Here is a 21,915-nt window from a genome sequence, read left to right as displayed (position 1 = left end):
TATTCTGCTGTGGCCAGCACCTCTGCCCTGCCTCACGCTGCCTGTGCCCTCAATAGTCTGTCATTTCTGTTGGATCGCCTCTTTTCTGTTGAGTCTTCCATATCTTTTCTGTCGCAATTTGGGGGCATAGTGGTATTTGTCTTGTGTTTCAAGCCAGGGCCATGTCTCTTGGGGCATCAGAAAGAACAGCGTCTCATTATCAGTTTCCACTCTTAACTTCGCCAGGAACAGCAATGCATACTTAATCACCAGTGTACATGAGCATTGTTTCACTTTCCGGAATGAGTCTTGCAGTGTCAGCACCTCCATCGTGTAATCTGGGAAGATCATTACTGTATTGTTTTCCACGGTCCAGGGGCCCTTAATTCTGGCCAGTTATAAAATATTGTCCTCATCCCTGAAATTGATTAGTCTCGCCACCCCAGATAGTGGAGATGCTCCCGGGGGCGACAGCACCCTGGCACCTTGTGCGCCTGCTCCACAGAATAGAACTTAGAGACCTTTCACCGCAGTGCCTGCTCTGCTAACCACGCCTCCAAGAATAGGTCCATTCTTGAGCATTCCGTGCTCTCAGGAATGCCCACCACCCTGATGTTGTTGCAGCGAGAGTGCCCCTCTGAGTCTTCAGCTCTATCCTGCAGGCCCACCACCTCCCTTTGAAAGATTTCGTTCTTTTGTTGGTGTTCCGTCACAGATTAACAAACCAATGCTAATTCTGTTTCTGTCTCTTTTACTCTATCTTAACTTTTTTCATGATCTTAACAGAGGAACCCCACATTGATCATTAAAGAATCCAAATTGAGTTCCAAGGACAACTTAAGGTTCATGGCAGCTGCCAACAGTTCTGTGAATTTCTCTGTGCGATCCTGTAAGTGTCTCTCCACAGATGAGTGTGGCACAGAAGGGGCTGGGTCCGGTGGGGTGTTTTCGTTTTTGACATTGGGATGTATCCCCACTGACTTTGTGCTTACTGATAATGGAGAAAGAGAAGGAGCATTTTGGAGGTACTCCGGAGGGGCCACGGTCTAACCCATGCCCGGAGTACACCACTCGTCAGCTGATATGGTTGGGTACCCACACGTGTGTAATAGCATCATTCATGAGGTATTCTGTGGTAAATAATGCCAGTCAATCTCACTTATGGGTGATGCAATGGAGATGTTCCTACATCCAAGGCCATATATGGAGGTTTGGGTGTTGGTAATCAAGTCCCCCCTGTAGGCGGTCACCATGTGGAGGTAATGTGCAGGAAAAGCAAGGAGTCTGTGACACAGTAAATGTGTGAATGAGAAAGATCCCCAATGTCTAACAACAGGGGTGGTGTTGATAGAGATCGCAGGTCACCCGACCAACAATTTATCATATACGTTTCGGGCCCATAAATTTCAATTCACCATATACATTAATCAGGTGACCATACACTCTACTACCAGTAACCCTGATTCCTTCCTATTTATTTCTAATGTACCCGACTTACCAATCCACCGTTACGGGTACCTATGACCACAATGGATCAGGGAGCTAGCTGTAAAAGAAAAGCAGGCAAAATACAAAACCAACTTTATATCCTTCTGCATTAAATGATCACAGACAACTGGGAAGTTTTAAAGGTTTATCTAGAAATCAGATTCGGAAAACATTAGGTTTACAGTCAAAAGGCAATCGATAATCAAGATAACGAAGAGAACATAACCATAGAGAAAACAAGTCAGGGCAACCATTTATAAATCTAAATATGATAATGAGAACAGGGAATATACTAAGCATATTTCAGAAGTGGAATTCATGAAGTAAAACTATAGATGGGCAAACGTGTGCACGAACTAGAATTTTGCTACTGGGAAAATACTTCAGAGGTAGGGCGAGAACTCAGAAAAATTCTATACATCTATAGGAGGGGGAAAATGGAACATGCTAAATTATAGCAACTTTACTTCTATTCAGCTGGCAAGGGAAAATTATAGAAAGGTGCATAAAGGGAGGGTAACATAGGAACATGCTAGGAAGACAGCAATAACGTGTGAGCTTTTCATTCAGTAGCTTTGCGAAAGAATGGAAAATCAATTTATGCGCAAAATATGTCTTTATTAAAGCAGAGACAGAAAAATAGAAGGTGCAGAATAGAGTTTTCAGTACTTATATATTTACCTAGAATGGTGTGAAAACCAACCCTGGCCACGGATCAGTCAAAGACAGGAAATACCCCAAGGAAGGACAGTCATCAATGAGACAGCAGGTGCAGAATGGACACCCCAGGACAGGACAGGAAAACCAGATTAGGATCAGGACAGGACCACCAAGGAACGACTAGCACCCGCAGTTTGGAAGCAATGCCTGCGCTCCACCCTCTCTGCAGCTATCAGTCAGAACCCCGATTGGGTTAGCGAACTCCCCAGCAAAGTGCTCCGCCACCACTTAAGGTTTAGTAAAACCTTTGAGTCTATGGTCAAATTCGGACAGAGTGCTCCGCAGCGCTCTGTATTCAGTCACCTATTGAGTGCGTTGGGTCAGTGACAGGTCAGCTATTCGGACAAGTCGGACAATTTCTCTAGCTAAACCTAGGCTAGTTATACTGTTTTCGGGTCAGTGTACCACCCCCCAAATGTTGCGAGTGTCAGAATCCCAAATTTCGATTGGTCCCCAAGTAGGATAGGTTAACACACCAATCAGAACAAACTTCTACAAGCCTAAATTAACATTTTCTGAGACCGCCTAGCAAGTTTGGGGTTCCCATGAGAGAATCTGCAGAATACAATGAAAGAATTACATATGTAACAATTGCGGTACATATCGACTCTATCCTGCTGGGTCGCAGGTCGAATTCTCAGGAGCCTCTTGACTGTGGCTTCCAGCTGGCTGAGTTCCACTGCTCAAGGTTGCCTTCTCTCTGGCTGCGCGACATGCGCAGTAGGGACTTCCAAGATGGTTCACGTCTCCCTCAGACCCCCAATATCGCGGTACATAAAAAGTAAGCGAAAACAAATTAAAACATAGAAATAAATGAATTCATTATATACCATGAATAGCTACTTTATACTCCTTAAATTGAAAAATATACTATGGCATTATAATTAGTGCAACAGACGAGAACACGAAAGCATTTGTGCAAGCTTCACTACGTTAGGACACAGACAGCCATTTTAGAGGCAAGTACGCATGCGCACATTTTCCCACCAGAACTGCGACTACGTCACGTCACGTGAGTGTGACTAACGCATGCGCAGAAGAAAACCCTCAAGCGGCGGCCATTTTTAGGAACACGGGTTATTCGTATTAGTAAACACATAGGCAAGCGTCACTAAGACACTCAAATATAAAAAATAAAGGAAAATTAGTAAGACGTACAGGTTGAGTTATAGGGTTATAGGTTATTCGAGGTTCATGAATTCAAGCAAGTCACGTAATATGTGAAATCTTGCTTCATCAATCCCCTCTTTGATGATATTTACTATCATCACAAATAAATGGAACCAGATGCCAACTTTTTTCACACTTTGTGCATTTCGATTTCTTCCTACAAGCGATTCAATTTCTCTTTCACATCTTTAGGGTGAGAATTTTTCACCCTTTTGTAAATTTGATTATTCATTTCTTCCAATTCAAGTTCATCCACACTCCGTTTCACACCTCTTCTATTCACTGTGTACTTCTTTTGGTGTTTGCGACATTTGCAACAGACAAATATAAGGAATATGATGAAACCTATCACTCCAATTGGCATCATAACCTTAAACAATAAACCTTTACCTAAATTGGAAAACCAATGAACTACAGCGGAGAGACCATCAGTAAGCCTCTTCCAGGCACTATCAACCTACAGTGGTTTGAGTTCTTTTTCCAAATTTGTAATGTTCCTTACATATTTTTGGATTTGCACACTTTTGTCCGGAATGTAAGTGCAACAATGTTGCGCTTTCAACATCCGGCAAACTCCGCCCTCTTTTGCTAATAAGGTGTCAAAAGCAAGTCTGTTCTGTAAAACCATTGATCTGATCGCAACCATTTCGATCTTGACCAGCAGAAATCCATGAGCTGTGTCAGTAGACAACTCACCCACTATTGTGGATCATTTGCAAATTCTGTGTGTGTTCAGAACCACTCCCACTCCAGGTATCAGTGTACTAAAAATACTACCCATTATTTCACCTACGCTTTCTCTTTTACTACACACTAAGCCATTAGTGTTTTCATTGCATCCAGCAATTTCATTCACATGGTATATTTTCGGGAAGACAATGCCAAAGTAGCAGCTCCCATACCAGTGATCCGGCAATTTGAAATAAGCCTTGGTTCCACATATATAATAAATTCCGGGAAACACAGGTTCAGACCCATTTTTGAAACCCCAACCTCCAATTACCTTGTTATTGTGTTCACATTTACTGGAACCAATGAAAATGTTATTATAATAACTAGTCTTTTCTCGGTGAAGACAGAGTTTTCCCTTCCTTTCGAAATCCAGCAACAAAGCAGGACCACTCCCACCATCTGAGGTGCTTTCCATGTTTTCAGCCCATTTAGGAGTTTTCTGTCTTTTATCATTTGCCTTTCTTTGGAAACTCTCCCTTCTTTTCTCTGCCATGTTTAAAAACATTTTTTCTTGTTCATGTAATGAACAGGTCAAATTATCTCTGTGTGCGTCATTTAAGTCTATGGTACCTATAGTCAGAAAGTATTCTCCCATATAACGTGTAACGTCACTTTTAGTATGTACAGGATTCAGATTTCCACGTATAGGAAGTTCAGAAAATATCACGTCAGAGTTAGAATAATAGTACTGTAACGGTCCTCTTTTGTAGAATAAGCTAGCTAAAATACTACAGGAAATTCCATAGGTCAAGGGTAGGTGATGATAAGTCACGCCTTCAGCTACAGAAGTAGGTAGCTTCATGCAGACATAGCAATCTTCTATTTCCATAGTTTCTACATAATGCACTAACAGGTTTGCGAAAACATTTAAATGAGTCTGGTTCTTAACTCCATGATAATGTAGTCCTTCCTCATCTGGTGCTTCTAAGTCTCGTTTTGTTTGTCTGAGTGCCTTTTCACGTCTTACTACACTTCGTGTTGTCAGTTCTTCAGTATCAGTAGTCACAGTCTGTGTAGGGTCAATATTAGTATTTTTGCTCACCATATAAGGAATAAAAACTGTTAGTCCTATCCAAATTATTAACACTATAGCTCCACTACATATACATACTTTGCAGCATGTTTTGCAACAACTGCGTCTAGGCCTTCCATTCACATTTGAATCAGACATTTTCGCTCAGAAGAAGTTTTTCAACCCCTCTTTGTAACTTTGCACAGGTAGCTTACACTGAGCAACTTCAGGTTGGTTCTTCTTCTTCAGCAGTCTGATCAGCAATCTGTTCTTCGTCACTTTCGTCAGTTATATCAAGATCCTCAAACTCCTCCAAAATTAAATATGTCCATTCAGGATCCTGGTATTTTTCGTTCAGTCTTTTTATTCGATCACTTCTTCTTTTGGAGCTTTCTCCAGCTTGCTGTGTAATACGAGGACTTTCCCTTCTTTCTGCAAGTTTTTCTTCTACTGTTTTTATTCTTAGTCTCAGTTTCTTAATATATCTTGGTTCGATATTTTTCTTTTTCTTGAGTCTTTTAGCTGGCACTGTGATTTGGCTTTCTTCTAATGCTCTTTTATTTTCGTTTGTTTTTGGCACTTCTGCTTCTGTTTCTTTCCTTCCTGTCTGACTACTCCCAGGTCTTATTTCTATTTTTTCTGCCTGGTTACTAAGCAGGCCTTGTTCAGGTGTATTCTGGTTTTCGCTTTCGGGTGTCTCTATTTCTGTGTCCTGAACACGTTCTTCTAGTTCTATCTGATCCTGTTCGAGCACTTCGATCCCTTGATTTTCTTCTGCTCAGACTTTTACACTAGTTTTTGTCTGTCCCTTTTCAACCTCAGGAGTTTGTGGCGGTGTGTCGATTACTTGTTCTGTCCCTGTCTGACCTTCTTCGTCTTCAGATTTAACATGGATTTCGATAATCTGATTGTCTTCGCCTGTGCCTGTCTCTTCCTCTCTATCCCACTCTCTGTCTGCTTGTGTTCGACTTCTTGTTCTGATGGGGTCGTCAGTCAGGTCGATTATGGGTATCCACTCATCTTGACTGGTGCTCGGTTGTTCGTCATCAGCTACTTCAGGACCATCATCTGGAGACCCCTCAGCTGGGCAACCTTCAGCGTCAGTCTTCTTCTCGTCTCTTATTACCTTCTTGGTATGCCTGGCATGGATCCACTTCGGGACGCTGGCACACTTCACCGCTGTCGTGGTCACCAGTATCACTTGGCGTTGTTGTCCCCACTTCGGTGCAAGGCAATCTGAACGAGTATGTTTCTTTATTACAACCCAGTCGCCAGGAACCAATTTGTGGACTGGAGTTGTTGGATTGGCGACGGCGTCTTCCCCAATCTGGCGAGAGATAGAACGCACTTGGTCACCCAGTTGCTTGCAGTACTCAAGTACCAAATCATCAGAAATGCTTAACAGTTTGTATCCTGGTACCCATGCCTGTCTCATTACTCTTCCCATCAGGATTTCATGAGGGCTCAGTCCTGTTTTTTGGTCTGGAATACTTCTGAGTCCCATCAGAACAAGAGGCAAGGCATTTATCCAGTTCATGCCTGTAGATTCACACATCTTTCCTAATCTCGATTTTATAGTGCCATTTATTTGCTCCACCACTCCAGAAGCCTCTGGACGATATGCACAGTGCAGCACCTGTGTGATCTTGAAGACTTTACAGAGCTGATTGATTATCTCATTCTGAAAATGTCCGCCTCTATCTGATTCAATTGTGACTGGAACCCCGAACCTAGGTATTAATTCTCGTAGTAACAATTTGGCCACAGTTATGGCGTCATTCTTTTTAGCAGGGTAGGCTTCCACCCATTTTGAAAACAGGCAGACAATGACAAGGACATATCTCATTCCCTCACAGTGAGGCAGTGTGATGTAGTCTATCTGTACTCTTACAAAGGGACCTCCTGATTTTCCAATTTTTCCCAACTCGACTACTGTTTTCTTCCCAGCGTTAAACTGCTGACATGTTAAGCACCTCTGGCAGAGTAACTCTGCTACTTTCCTGAACTTCGGATTGTACCATGTTTGTTTGAAAACCAGTACCATGGCGTCCCTACCAGTGTGTGAATCTCCATGTATCAGTCTGGCCATAGAAGCAAGCAGATGTCTAGGCAACACAGGCATACCATTTGGGCCCACAATGACACCAACCTCACTTCTCTGTCGACAACCAAGTTTCCTCCATTTTTCCTTCTCTTTTGATGGCACAGCATGCTGCCAATCTCTCAACTCTTCCCAGGTAGGCACCTCCTCAAACACCATAAGTTGGCAGCTGTTTCCAGGCCCCCCCAGTTTGATATTTACAGACATGCGATTTTTGGCACAATGTTGGGCCACTTCGTCAGCAAATCGATTTCCCAAAGTTACATGGTCAATGCCAGATTTATGAGCAGCACATTTGACCACTGCCAATTCTTTTGGTAATTGGATTGCCTCCAGTAAATCTTGTACAACCTTCCCATTTCGAATGGGAGTACCTGAAGAAGTCAGAACCTCCCTTTGTAGCCACAATTGGCCGAAGTCATGCACAACCCCATAACAGTACTGACTGTCAGTATATACTGTTATTCTTTTGTTTTTCCCAATTTTACAGGCTCTTGCTAATGCAATCAATTCGGCTACTTGTGCAGACTTCACTCCAAATAAACAGGATGCTTCTTTAATGCCGTCTACAGAGACTACAGCATAAGCAGCACTTAGGCCTACAAGTTCGTGTCTCATACATGAGCCATCCACAAATAGCTCCTCATCTTCCACAGGCAAAGGCACTTCCTTAATGTCTGGGCGTGGTTTAGTACTGAATTCTGTCAGGTCAATGCAGTCATGCTTGTCCTCCCCCTTGGCTTCTGCAATCATTGGGTCAGGGAGCAAGGTAGCTGGATTCAGGATATTGCATCGAGTAATGACTACATTTGCAGCACCCACGAGAATCCTCTCGTATTTAGTCAGCCGACTAAGGGTGAGATACTGAGTTTTAGTTCTGGTCAATAAAATCACAACTGCATGGGGAACATACACAGTTACAGGATGTCCCATGACAATAGATTCACTCTGCTCTAGACTCGTGCAAGTTGCAGCTACTGCTTTCAAACAACCGGGTAATCCAGCAGCCACTGGATCCAAAGTGGCAGAAAAATATGCCACTGGACGCCTAGTCAAACCATGCTCCTGAGTTAAGATCGACAGTGCACAATTATCTCGTGTGTCACAGAATAGTGCAAATTCCTTGGAATAGTCAGGCATACCTAGAGCAGGGGCTGTACACAGACATTCTCGTAATTTAGTAAAGGCTGTTAAGCCTTCAACATCCCATTCCACTGGGTCTTTGGCTCTTTTCTTTGTCATTTTTATCAAAGGCTTTGCCAGGACTGCAAATCCCACAATCCATTGCCTGCAGTAACCTACCACTCCAAGGAACATTCTGACTTCCTTTTGCGTACGGGGAAACTGCATGTTCCGAATTATTCTGAATCTTTCCGAGGTAACTTTCCTGATGCCCTTTTCTATCTGGTGGCCCAGATATTTCACTGACTTTGTACAAAACTGCAATTTGTCAGGGGATACTTTATGTCCTTTGTCACTTAGGTGATTCAGTAGGGCAATGGTGTCAACAACACAGTCTCTCTGACTTTTAGACGCCACCAAGAGGTCGTCTATATATTGCACCAAAACAGATTTTCCAGGTAAGACTAGAGATTCAAGACACTTTTTCAGAATCTGATTAAAGATTGAGGGGCTTTCTGTGTACCCTTGAGGGACGCGATTCCAAACGAAAACGTGACTGTCGAAAGCAAATGAGAAAAGAAATTTGCTATCTGGATGCAATGGGATCGAAAAGAAAGCGTGACATAGGTCTATCACGGTGAACCACTCAGCATCCCAGGGAATCTGATACAGAATCACGGCTGGGTTTGGAACAATAGGACAGCAAGGAACTACAATTTTGTTTACCTTTCTCAGGTCCTGCACTACCCGGTACTTGCCACTAGGTTTCTTGATTCCAATTATGGGTGAGTTACATGGACTACTCATCACTTCTTGTATGATGTTTGCTTCTAGCAATCTTTTTATTTCAGTGGCAACTCCTGCTCTCACTTCTGCACTCATTTTATATGGCTTGGTATTGGGGTAAACTGCATTTTCTCTCATGGCTATTTGTATTGGGTCTACATTTGCCATTAATCCTACATCCTTTCCAGTAAAGTCCCATACTTCTGGTTTCACTGTCTTTTGGAGTTCTTCGGGTAAGTCTTGTATAGTCATCTGTTTAATTTCTGAGTCCGGTCTGATTAACATTAATTTGTATATGCCATCCTCGTCTGGGGTCTGAATTTCGACGCCTTTTGGTGTGCAAAAGATGGTGCAGTTCATTTTGCACAACAAGTCACGTCCCAGTAAGTTTACTGGACTGGTATCACAAACTACAAATCTATGCATTTCTTTGAAGTTCCCTATTGTGATCTCCATGGGCTCAGTAACTCGGGTACTAATCAATTGATTAGACACACCCACTACTTGGATTGCTTCTCCCGAGAGGGGTAGGTTTGGAACGTCCGCTGTTCTCACAGTAGAACGGGTAGCACCAGTGTCCAATAGAAAGGTGACATCATTTCCATCAACCTTTTCTTCAATGTATGGCCCAGACTGATCTACCGGCAAGGAGGCGCCAAGTACGCACTCCTCGTCCTCCCCTCTCAGGCCCCGTCAGTATTGATCGTCACAGAGAAAAGTATCATTCAACAGAAACTGCGAAGTTGCTGCATTTCTATTCTCATTGCCTCCCCATATCTCTATGTCATCACCCTGCGGTGATTTTCCCTTATAATTTAGTTTTGGCGCTCGGGGCAATTGACTTGCCTTTACCTGATGCTGGGTCTTTCTTGGTTTTTCATTCTGCGTCTGTGGAGTTAAATCAGGGGTTTGGGTATTATCATGCTGTAAATATGGACACTCGTCTCTCCAGTGCCCAATTTCTCCGCACTGGTGGCAGGGAAACTTCTTTTTAGCTTCTTCTCTGCTCACTTTTACATTGGGCTTCCCTCCACCCCCAGAGCCTTGATTTTGGGTATTCTTATTAATTTTATTCAATTGCTTTTCCTGTTGTTCAGCCAACTTCACCAGTGCCCACATAACTTTCTCTTTTAGAGCCTTTCGCTTGTCTGCCATCTCGTCCTCACAATACTTTGCATATCGCAAGACCTCATCCATTTTCTTAGACTGCCAACAGATTTTGTTGTCTTTGATCCACTGACAAATTTCGGGTCTTAAACCGTTTACAAACCTATAAATGAAGTGGGTCATATCCTTCATCTCGATGTTGTCTATACCACTGTACATTTTAAACACTTGTAACAGTCTCTCATAAAAGGAGTGCACAGTTTCGTCCCTTTCCTGCATGGTTCTATCTATCTTGGTCCAATCAGTTTCCTTCACAGGCACCTTTTGCTTCAGGTGTAACATTACTTGTTCATATTTTTTCATCACCTCATCAGAAGGAGCTCCTGTTTTAGAGTTCCTCGGGTATTCCTCACTAGGCCAACCAATGGCAACCTTGCATTCGGTCCATAAATCCACAGGAACCACTATATCGAAAAAACCATCCAGGTCTTTCCATAGGCATTTTTGCACCTTTACAAATCTTTCCACCTGCCTGTACCAATCCACAGGCTTTTCTCGTAATTTTGTAAAGTCATTGGTAAAGGACACAATATCTTGTCTGGACCATGGAACGTGCACATATTTTCCACCTGGCACTTCGCGCATAGGGTATAACTGCTCTGGCTTGTCAGCTTCTTTTAGAATGAATTCAGGAGTCGCCTGATTGGATCTAGCCTCATCTTTCTTCTTGGCCCATCTGGCTTTCCATCTTTCTACATCTCCCCATTTTTGCAACACTGTCAATAATTCTTTGACCTGTGCCTTTTTCCCTGACACATTCAGGTTTTCCAAATCTTTGTCTGAGAAATCTGCTCTGTACGGTTTTTGCAATGGTTTTGATTTTGAAATATCTATTCCCATACTAGCTGCAGTGTCTGTTAGTTTCTCATGGAGCACTCTGGCATTCTGGGTAAGACTCTTGACTATAAACAGCAGCTCTTCTTCAGAATAGGTATTTAATCTATCCAAACCTACGTTTCCTGCCATCAGTTCTTCTATTTCTACTCTCAGTTTGTAGATATCTAAAGGTTTCGTCTGAGGAGCTTGTTTTTCTAATTCGCGACTCCATCTTTCAATTTCTTCAGGAGTGACTAACGTGACACTTTTGGTACCCGAAGTCGATTCCATTTGAATCTCTCTCGTATTGAAAGGATTATGCCTTTTCTGTAATCTTTTCCCTGCATCCCTAATGGACAGATCCATTAGCGAGACCTCAGACTCGCATTCACTTGTCTGTTCATCCACTATTAAGGGTTCTGGTCTCGGCTGTGCTATAACTGGGGTAATAGCTGGAGTTTTTGGACTCCCTTGTCGGTCCCCATACAACGGAACCACTGGTCCAATAGTTACCGGGATTGTCAAGGCTTCAGGGCTTGTATTTAACTGGGAGATTTTCTGAATTATCTCGGCTCTCTGTTTAGCTAGAGCCTCACGCTTCTTTTCCTCCAATAACCTGTCTAAGGATTTTTCATGTAATACCTGCGTGATCAAAGTTGGAGCATAACTCGGGGCAGTGGGATGCGTCTCACTTGCTCCTTCACCATAATTAGGTTTTGGGAACAAACTTCCTGTGCCTAGGGATCTTGGTTCTTCCTCATACAGAGGCCTTGAGAACGGATTCCCTGTATTTGAGGGTCTTGCCTCACCTTCATAGTGTGGTCTGGGACTGAAATCTCTCTCACCTGAGTATCTTGACTCCCCACTAAATGGTAGTCTTGAACAGGTATCTCTAGCACCTATGGGTCCTAGGCCCTCATTATAAGCAGGCATTTGGCAACTGTCTCTTGGGTTTACAGATCTATTCCCTTCCTGACACGGAGGTTGTTGGGAAGTATTCCCCACACTAGAGGGTCTATTTCTTTCATTATAAGGAGGCGGACTTCTCATAAACAGGTCATCTAATAATTCATCATCCGACTCCCCAATGGGCACCCAATGTTTGCACTTTTCTGTCTTCTTCTCCCCCACCGGAGGACCACCCATTGGCATCATTGGAAACAGTCCTTCTACAATCATATTCTGTCTACATTGTTTCATCTTTTTATCTCGGGTTTCCTGTTTTAACTTCGGATAAAATTTTGTTAACCCTTTATCCATTCGGGGCTTATCCCTTTCAAAAGCCTCGATCTCCCATTCCTCTAGTGCTTCGTACTGCGTTAATCTAGGTCTGGGATGTAAATCATTCATTCGGGTTCTCAAATTAAATAGAATCCTGCCATTAAATGTACCTTCTAACGGAAAAGCCAAAATTCGGTCATCCTTGGTGTATTCCGCCCAATTTTCCAACCATACACACGAGTGGTACCCTTTATCAAACATCATAAAAGATGCGGGGGTATTAGGTGGCGGAATGACAACACCTTCTCTAGTTTTAATTGGTTTGTCCTTTTTGAAATAATTCTTTACTTTGTTTACAAGGGATAATTTTATCTTATTTCCGTACATAATATCGGTTTTATGACCTTTCCACTGATCGTTCTCAAACCCTAAGTAACGAGGATCAGGTCTGGTATGCGGTCTATACGAGTACCACATACGATTTCTGCGAGTGACTTTGTTTACAAATCACTTCCAATCCAAGTGCGTCTCTTATTTTCGTGCGACCAATGAAGTGCACGAATTCAAATAATCTCGACCAATGGGCGCGCGGCCTTTTCACGAGACAGTTCTCACGCATTGGCACTCACCCCTCCTTTACAATTCCAGCCCTGCTACACACCCGCTGTGTCTACCAATCCCAGCGCGGCACAGAGTGACGTCAGAGCAGCTTCGCAACTGACTCCCTCCTTCACAAGGTAACGGAAACTTGATTTCTCTTTTAAAGTGCAAGTGCTTTAGTTATTTAACAACATAAACACATTAGCCACTGTACTCAAGTGTCTAGACAGTAAAGATTTGTTTCACTGCAAGTAAACTACTTCCATTTACTTTTCACACACTACAAATAGATCTCTTCTGCCTACCCTTCACTCAAGCATTAGGGAACCTGTTACTTCTTTGACTTATCCACTTCTTTCCGGGATATATACTAAGTCTAAAGTTTCACCAGCGAACCCCTTTGCTATCACTCAAGCTCCGATGAACCTGCTACTCCTTTCGGTGCGACCCTTACTAGGTTATATCACAATAGAAGTTTTGCCAGCGAACTCGTTGCTACCATTTATTCAAACATATATTCAGAAAACCCTAGTTAGTGCTTCTAGTTCTGCCTAACCTGCACCAACTTTCCGTAAGCCAGTGACCTCAAAGCGAAGTGGATTCTCTTCACCACTCGCTATTCAATTCCCCGGGGATTCCCAACAAACATAAAACACTTTACTAACGAGTGGGTTAATACATATATCAGTACAGTAATAAGAAAAACAATTTTAAAACATTTCATAATTTTTCAAAGCAAACATTTCACGTGATTGATCAAGTCACAAAAATAGTTTACCCTTATAGCAGCATAAAAATTAGCAGCATCCGACCTACCTAGCTTAACTAGTCCCACCTAACTTTAACTAGTCCCTAACCTTCACCTCTGCTACCAGAAAATTACTGATAGAGATCGCAGGTCACCCGACCAACAATTTATCATATACGTTTCGGGCCCATAAATTTCAATTCACCATATACATTAATCAGGTGACCATACACTCTACTACCAGTAACCCTGATTCCTTCCTATTTATTTCTAATGTACCCAACTTACCAATCCACCGTTATGGGTACCTATGACCAAGATGGATCAGGGAGCTAGCTGTAAAAGAAAAGCAGGCAAAATACAAAACCAACTTTATATCCTTCTGCATTAAATGATCACAGACAACTGGGAAGTTTTAAAGGTTTATCTAGAAATCAGATTCGAAAAACATTAGGTTTACAGTCAAAAGGCAATCGATAATCAAGATAACGAAGAGAACATAACCATAGAGAAAACAAGTCAGGGCAACCATTTATAAATCTAAATATGATAATGAGAACAGGGAATATACTAAGCAGATTTCAGAAGTGGAATTCATGAAGTAAAACTATAGATGGGCAAACGTGTGCACGAACTAGAATTTTGCTACTTGGAAAATACTTCAGAGGTAGGGCGAGAAATCAGAAAAATTCTATACATCTATAGGAGGGGGAAAATGGAACATGCTAAATTATAGCAACTTTACTTCTATTCAGCTGGCAAGGGAAAATTATAGAAAGGTGCATAAAGGGAGGGTAACATAGGAACATGCTAGGAAGACAGCAATAACGTTTGCGCTTTTCATTCAGTAGCTTTGCGAAAGCATGGAAAATCAATTTATGCGCAAAGTATGTCTTTATTAAAGCAAAGACAGAAAAATAGAAGGTGCAGAATAGAGTTTTCAGTACTTATATATTTACCTAGAATGGTGTGAAAACCAACCCTGGCCACGGATCAGTCAAGGACAGGAAATACCCCAAGGAAGGACAGTCATCAATGGGACAGCAGGTGCAGAATGGACACCCCAGGACAGGACAGGAAAACCAGATTAAGATCAGGACAGGACCACCAAGGAACGACCAGCACCCGCAGTTTGGAAGCAACGCCTGCGCTCCACCCTCTCTGCAGCTATCAGTCAGAACCCCGATTGGGTTAGCGAACTCCCCAGCAAAGTGCTCCGCCAGCACTTAAGGTTTAGTAAAACCTTTGAGTCTATGGTCAAATTCGGACAGAGTGCTCCGCAGCGCTCTGTATTCAGTCACCTATTGAGTGCGTTGGGTCAGTGACAGGTCAGCTATTCGGACAAGTCGGACAATTTCTCTAGCTAAACCTAGGCTAGTTATACTGTTTTCGGGTCAGTGTACCACGCCCCAAATGTTGCGAGTGTCAGAATCCCAAATTTCGATTGGTCCCCAAGTAGGATAGGTTAACACACCAATCAGAACAAACTTCTACAAGCCTAAATTAACATTTTCTGAGACCGCCTAGCAAGTTTGGGGTTCCCATGAGAGAATCTGCAGAATACAATGAAAGAATTACATATGTAACAATTGCGGTACATATCGACTCTATCCTGCTGGGTCGCAGGTCGAGTTCTCAGGGGCCTCTTGACTGTGGCTGCCAGCTGGCTGAGTTCCACTGCTCAAGGTTGCCTTCTCTCTGGCTGCGCGACATGCGCAGTAGGGACTTTCAAGATGGTTCACGTCTCCCTCAGACCCCCAATATCGCGGTACATGAAAAGTAAGCGAAAACAAATTAAAACATAGAAATAAATGAATTCACTATATACCATGAATAGCTACTTTATAATCCTTAAATTGAAAAATATACTATGGCATTATAATTAGTGCAACAGACGAGAACACGAAAGCATTTGCGCAAGCTTCACCACGTTAGGACATAGACAGCCATTTTAGAGGCAAGTACGCATGCGCACATTTTCCCACCAGAACTGCGACTACGTCACGTCACTTGAGTGTGACTAACGCATGCGCAGAAGAAAACCCTCAAGCGGCGGCCATTTTTAGGAACACGGGTTATTCGTATTAGTAAACACATAGGCAAGCGTCACTAAGACACTCAAATATAAAAAATAAAGGAAAATTAGTAAGACGTACAGGTTGAGTTATAGGGTTATAGGTTATTCAAGGTTCATGAATTCAAGCAAGTCACGTAATTTGTGAAATCTTGCTTCATCAGTGTCACCTCCAGTGCTCAAGGTGTCTATAGGGAGCCCATTGCACTAGGGTGCAGACTGAATCAAATGTGGTCACAAGCCTCACAATATATAAACATGATGCATCAGGACACTGTCATGGGTTAATGTGCATATCCTGCTCAACAAGAGTAAGATGCCTAGGAGCAATAAATGGCATAATTTCAGGAATTTTGTGTGCCAATTTCAAGCGTAACACAAATGTACTCAAATTACACTGGCGTAATTTAAATTTTGCCTAGACCTAGTTCTCTCAATAGTTTTTAAAGAATATTCAAGCATTGAAGAGTTTTTCTTCCCCAAAGGGCTTTTAACTAGCAATATTAAGACACTTTACTCAGTACTCTGTGTACCTCTTGTCCCCCTTTTCCTTACTATACATTCATTCACAACCAGGAAAAGCACTTAAGTAGTCTGCTGTCTTGTGCTGCAGCTTATCCCATCGGGAGAGTGGTTAAGAAGGGCAAGACATGGAAGAGAGCATCTGACAGGTCCTTCCCTGTCAGTCATCCAGGGGGGAGGTCACAAAGTTCATTCACGCGTGTCCATTGGCCCCTTGCCATTGGAACCCCTCTGGTTAGAGCCTATCAGGGCTTGCAGAGAGTCCACAGCAAAGGAGCATTCATACACAAGGAAATGACCTGTGTTTTAGGCAACCTTTGGCTCCTCTTCTGGAGTTTCCTGCTCTTCCATCTTCACAATTCAAGATCCTAAATCCAGAGACTCCCCTATACCTACAACAACTGGTTTTATCCCATTGACACCAGCAATATCAGCAGGGATGCACCAGTTATTTTGTGTGCCAGTAGAAACCCTTTGCACCACCAAGAATGTGCCACATTTACAATGCAGCTCACCATGGCACAAGGAGAGACAGATGCGTGACGCATCTGACGGTGTAAAGGTAACACAGTGCTGGAGTTGTGTCGCAAGCGTGACGCAACTCCAGCACTGCTCAGGGGCGCCCTGTACTTGCTGTGCTGCGTTACTCCTTACGCCTGCTACAAGCTGGCATAAGGTTTTGACGCAGTAGGGACGTAAAAGTGACTCGGTGAAATCATGTAGAATTCACTGCGTCACTTTTACAGGGCTTCCTTGCAACGGAAGGCCCACCCTGCATACATTATACCTGACACAGGTATAATATAGTGCAGGACTAAACAACGCCTACAAGCTGTCGCTAACTGCTGTTAGCAACAGCGTGCTAATAGGGTGATGAAAGTATCGCCACTTAGCGGCCGAAAACGGCCGCTAAAGCGGCAATAATCTCTTATTGCTGCCTTGATAAAATGCCCCATAGTGACGGAAAGTCTTTTAGAGCACCATCATCAAAGCCCGGTGATTAACTGCTTTAAGACTAGTAAAAAACGAAACTATTTTTTTCTGTGCTCTGCCTTGAGAGCAGTGACTTGCCAGTGATATGTATGAATACTTCCAATGAAAGCAATGTGCAACAGCACTGAGTTATGTCTTCAGAGAACATTAACACCCTACTCTCTCAGTCATTCCGGGTCTAGGATCGGCCCTAACTTATTTAATCTGCTCTAGCATAATTACACAAATTACAGCAAAATTACGCAACACTATGCAGAATTTCATAAGGAGCATAACCATAAATTTAGTATTTTTTTTTTTAAAGTAAAATGAACCTGTGTGTCCAAAACAGAACAGAGGAAGCATTTTGTGCTAAGAAAATAGCACTAAATGCAACAGAACACAAACAGCAGCAGCCAGCAGCGCCTAAAACTCTGTTTCTATGCTCTTGCAGAAGGAATTTTCCCCTCAAATTACTCCAAATTACACCAGCAGCGTAATCATACAATTTTCGGTAATTTTGAGTAATGTTGTCTCACAAGAGTAATACAAAATTACCAAAATTACTCCAATTACCATAATTAAAACTGACCCAGGCCTAGCCATTCCCTCTGACATTCATCCAATGATTTCTAGTTCACTGTAAGATCCTAATTATCTGTCATGTTTGTTTTTGGTGTTGGCTCTAGCCTCACACTAACCTAGTGTGTGCAGAGGCCAAAGCCCTTCCCTTGACCCAAGAGAGATCCTGGGACTGCCTGTGACCTGAAGGGGTGCATCCCCTCTTTGTACTTTCAGACAACTACTACTCCTGTCATGGTTTAATAGATAGATGTGTTGTGTCAGCGTATTGTGTTCTGTGAATCTATAGTGGTGTCCAGATCTTTTTGTCTGTGTCACTGGAGTGGAGGCGTACAGACCCACTCCTGTAAAGTTCCACTTGTATGTTCTAACCCAGATCCTACACTAACATCTCAAATATAGGTTGTGTGGGTTTTTGGATGTGGCCTGTGTGGTACATGCATTCTGTGTATGTTTGAGCCAAAATTACTGGGGCCTGTGGGTTCCATTTTGAAATACCCTGGCTTGTTCCTGTCCAGACAATGCAGGTGGTGTTGCTTTTGCAGACAATGGAAATGTATTGCTGACATTGCTGAATCTGGAAGGAGGAGGCCTAGACACTTGAGTGGAGAGAGAGAGAGGAGACAAGACACTGTTAGTAATTAGATTAGGCTTTTCGATGAGAAGAGCTTCCCATTGCTCAGCTATTTGGCAGAGGTTGGGGTGATGAGTCAGACTATGGCTTCTGTTCTTCAAGATGAAAAGGGACCCTTTATGTAGACTTTCCTGTTTTAGGAGTAAACCTTGAATAACTGATCAAACACCACTGAAAGTGAAATTGCACTTATGAGTGTAAACAGTGTAAACATAGAAGCACTGATAAACATCTACTTGTCCTCAAACTAAAATGCAATTCAAAGAAAACTGAAGAGAATGTGTTGGTCTTTTTTCTTCAAAAAAGGGCTAACACCGTATGACTTTGTTATGCAAGGCGGCAACAATAAAGACCAGTTTAAGATTAGACTGGTTGCAATATTGTTATAAAGGGATTTCTCTAAACAGTTGTAGTTTTCCTTCTGTGTCTTCCAGTTTTGTGTGCTAAGATTACAGTTGCAGGATACAGAAGCATGGTTTCAAGTTTGGTCTAAATATTTTATGAACTGCAAGAGAATTTGGGAGTATTAAATCATAATTGATCTTTCAGCAGTGTTTAATTTTGTCACTGATTGGTTACTATCGCAGTTTACCATGGACTCTGATAGGGCAAAAGCCTTTAATACATCACGCCCGTTTGCTCACAAGTTACTATTCATAGCAAGTCAACCACCAAACAGCCTAGGCTTCAAACATTAGCTGTAAGATGTAGTGACAGGTACCTGTGAACAATGTTTTGTCATCATGTGCTTGGCACAGTGGTGAAAGCATGCCACAAGAATTTCCACGAGCCAAAGCAGTACGCCAACACAAAATCCTAACTTAAGACTGTCTTAAGTCTGTCTTAAGACAAACTAAAGACAACATCCTAACTTCTGTGAATACCAAAAGTAGTAAGTTTAGGATTTTGTCTTAAGTTAGTTCTGTGAATCGGGCCCCTGGTGTGTAATTCAGAGCCAGTCAGTGTTCTTTGATTTATTTATTTGACAGACATGGTGAGGTTTGCTGGTTTTTATACTCTTTCGGTAAGGGAGCGTGTGCTTATAGAGCTAGGGCTCTTTGCTAATCACCCATACAAGTGCATTTGTTTTACACTGCTCTCTTGACAACATGTTGTTGCAATTACAGCTGTTTATTTGTTCACAAAGTAAAGATGTGCACCTGCATGGGTGATTGGCAAATAGCCTAAGACAAACAACTAATGCTTCCTAACCAGAAAAGCTGCAGGCAGACTCCTGGCATCGCTTGTCTGGTGCCAAGGTGATCATGTTATGTTAGTCTCTTCCCACCTGTGACGGGTCTCACTTCTTTACACAGTACAGTGAGTTCTGCTGACATGGGTGCTTTTGATGTGCTTTGTGCAGCCATGCTAATTGTCCCAATAAATCTGATGATGTAGCCAGATGTTTGCTGTTGCAATACTGTATGTTGATATAAGACTCAGGACGTGTCCATCTGTATGTGCCGAGCTGCTGACAGTGTGTTTAACTGGATCATATTCATGCTTTCAGTCAGCTTAGCTTCTGGTGAATTGTCGGTTTGCTCCATACGTACCAGCGGCGGCTCCTCTGTTATGGCGAAGGAACATCGCCCCGCCTGCTGCAGGGACACACATTAATGAAATGGTAATAAATTCCATTTTATTAATGTATACCAGGCTCGCACTGTTAAAGCGCGAGGACATGGGGCGGGGCTGATTAGTGCAATTGTACTACAACTTCAGCCCCTGCCAGTACGCATGTCAGATTGGCCAGCTGCCTTCAGCCAGCCAATCTGACCTGCGCACTTCAGAGCCTGCAATTCCACGTCTGCAAACAGCCAAGGGATTGCACTCACAGGGCCCCAGCCTCAAAATGGCTGTAGTGTTAGCCTGCTCCAACGAATCTTGCATTGGTTAGTTTCATGTTGTAGAAGGAAGTAAGTCCCTCCCTTTCCGCCTGAGTCCGAGGAGAGCTGCCGGATGTCAGGATGAAGGAGACCTTATTCGGAGCCTGTGTGCCAGCATATATAGTGAGTGTTTTGGGCATCGCGCCCTACCATATTGTAATGTTGCCAGCTGCAGCTGATCCATACGCTGAATTCACAGTTTGCCTGACTTTTTGCGCTACTGTGTGAGGCCTTTCCCATTTCATGCTGTTCCACGCTTTTTGGTGCACTCAAACTGGATAGAAAGGATAAACCTACCCTCGAAGCCTAGTGAGGATGGGTAATCAAGTCTCACGAGTAGTGTCTGGAAATCAAGGGCTTTCTGATATAAGTAATTACTTAGATTAAACTCAACGTGCATCTAGAGGTACACATTTGAATATGTAGTGGATTGCAATGCACATTTCACTCTTGTAGGAAACGCTGGATGAATGCTGGCTGCATTTGGGACTCTCCTCTCTCCAGCCTGCTATAGATTGTGTTCACAATATTCAGTCAATGGACCACAGGTGCTGGATTAAAAGTGATGGAAAGTGGGTTATTAGTAGTGGTAAACATGCATCTACTACTGGCAATAAGGCCATCAACACAGTCTAGAACTCAGAATAGATCCCAATAAATTATCCCCATGCTCAACCCTTGGTAGCTTGGCTGTGAGCAGGCAAGGTTAACTTAAGAGACACATATGTAAAGTATTTTAAAACATCAATTCAGTAAATAATTAAGGCAACACACACTATACAAATCTCACAGCACTTTATAAAAATAGAAAATATGTCTATCTTTAAAATGACACCAAAGCAACAAAATTCCAATGTAGGGAAATGGAGATATGATTTTTAAAATGTTTAGCCCTATATAGCACTTAGAAACCTATTGCGCCACATTGGGACACCTAGCAATACCAAAGGGGATGATGGACGGAGCGCTTGAGCAAATCAAACTCTCACCCCCAGTCAACTGATCTGGGTTTAATCCATCACCATTCTTTAGCTCACTCCACCACCCCAGTTCAGACATGGCCATATGCAAATCAGTCTGACCCTGTGCCTCATGGGAACAGTCCAGCCCGAACTGCCAAGCCATGTCTTCCCTGGACCAGAAACAAGCATCCTGGGACCGGTTCCGGGTTCATAGGCCTCATCAGCCAGGCGATCTTGAATCCAGTGGCAAAGTGAGCAAGGGACCCACGTCTGGGCATATCCTGCCAACTTAGGACGAACAAAGCGATACCAAAGGGGATGACCTTGTCACACTGGACCGGGACAAAGTCAAAGCATCAGGCTGACCATGATGGAGCCCTGCTCGGGTACCACTCTCAGTAGGCCTCAGTTGATATTTTACCTTCAGACTTAGAAACTTTTTTGGAGCTTTTTCTGCCGGGTCCCCTTGATGCTCTTCATTAGGCTGGGCTGAGTGAGGGTTCCCCTACCTGCTTTCCAGGGAGCTCCCTGTCAAACTCTGGAAGTCAGACCTCCGGAGCTTGATAGTGGTACGAACCAGCAAGGCAGGCCATCTCGCTGTTGAAGGTCGCAAGCTTTGCT

This window comes from Lissotriton helveticus, chromosome 9, assembly GCF_964261635.1.
Source record: "Lissotriton helveticus chromosome 9, aLisHel1.1, whole genome shotgun sequence".
Taxonomy (NCBI): Eukaryota; Metazoa; Chordata; class Amphibia; order Caudata; family Salamandridae; genus Lissotriton; species Lissotriton helveticus.
This window is presented reverse-complemented; position numbering follows the sequence as displayed.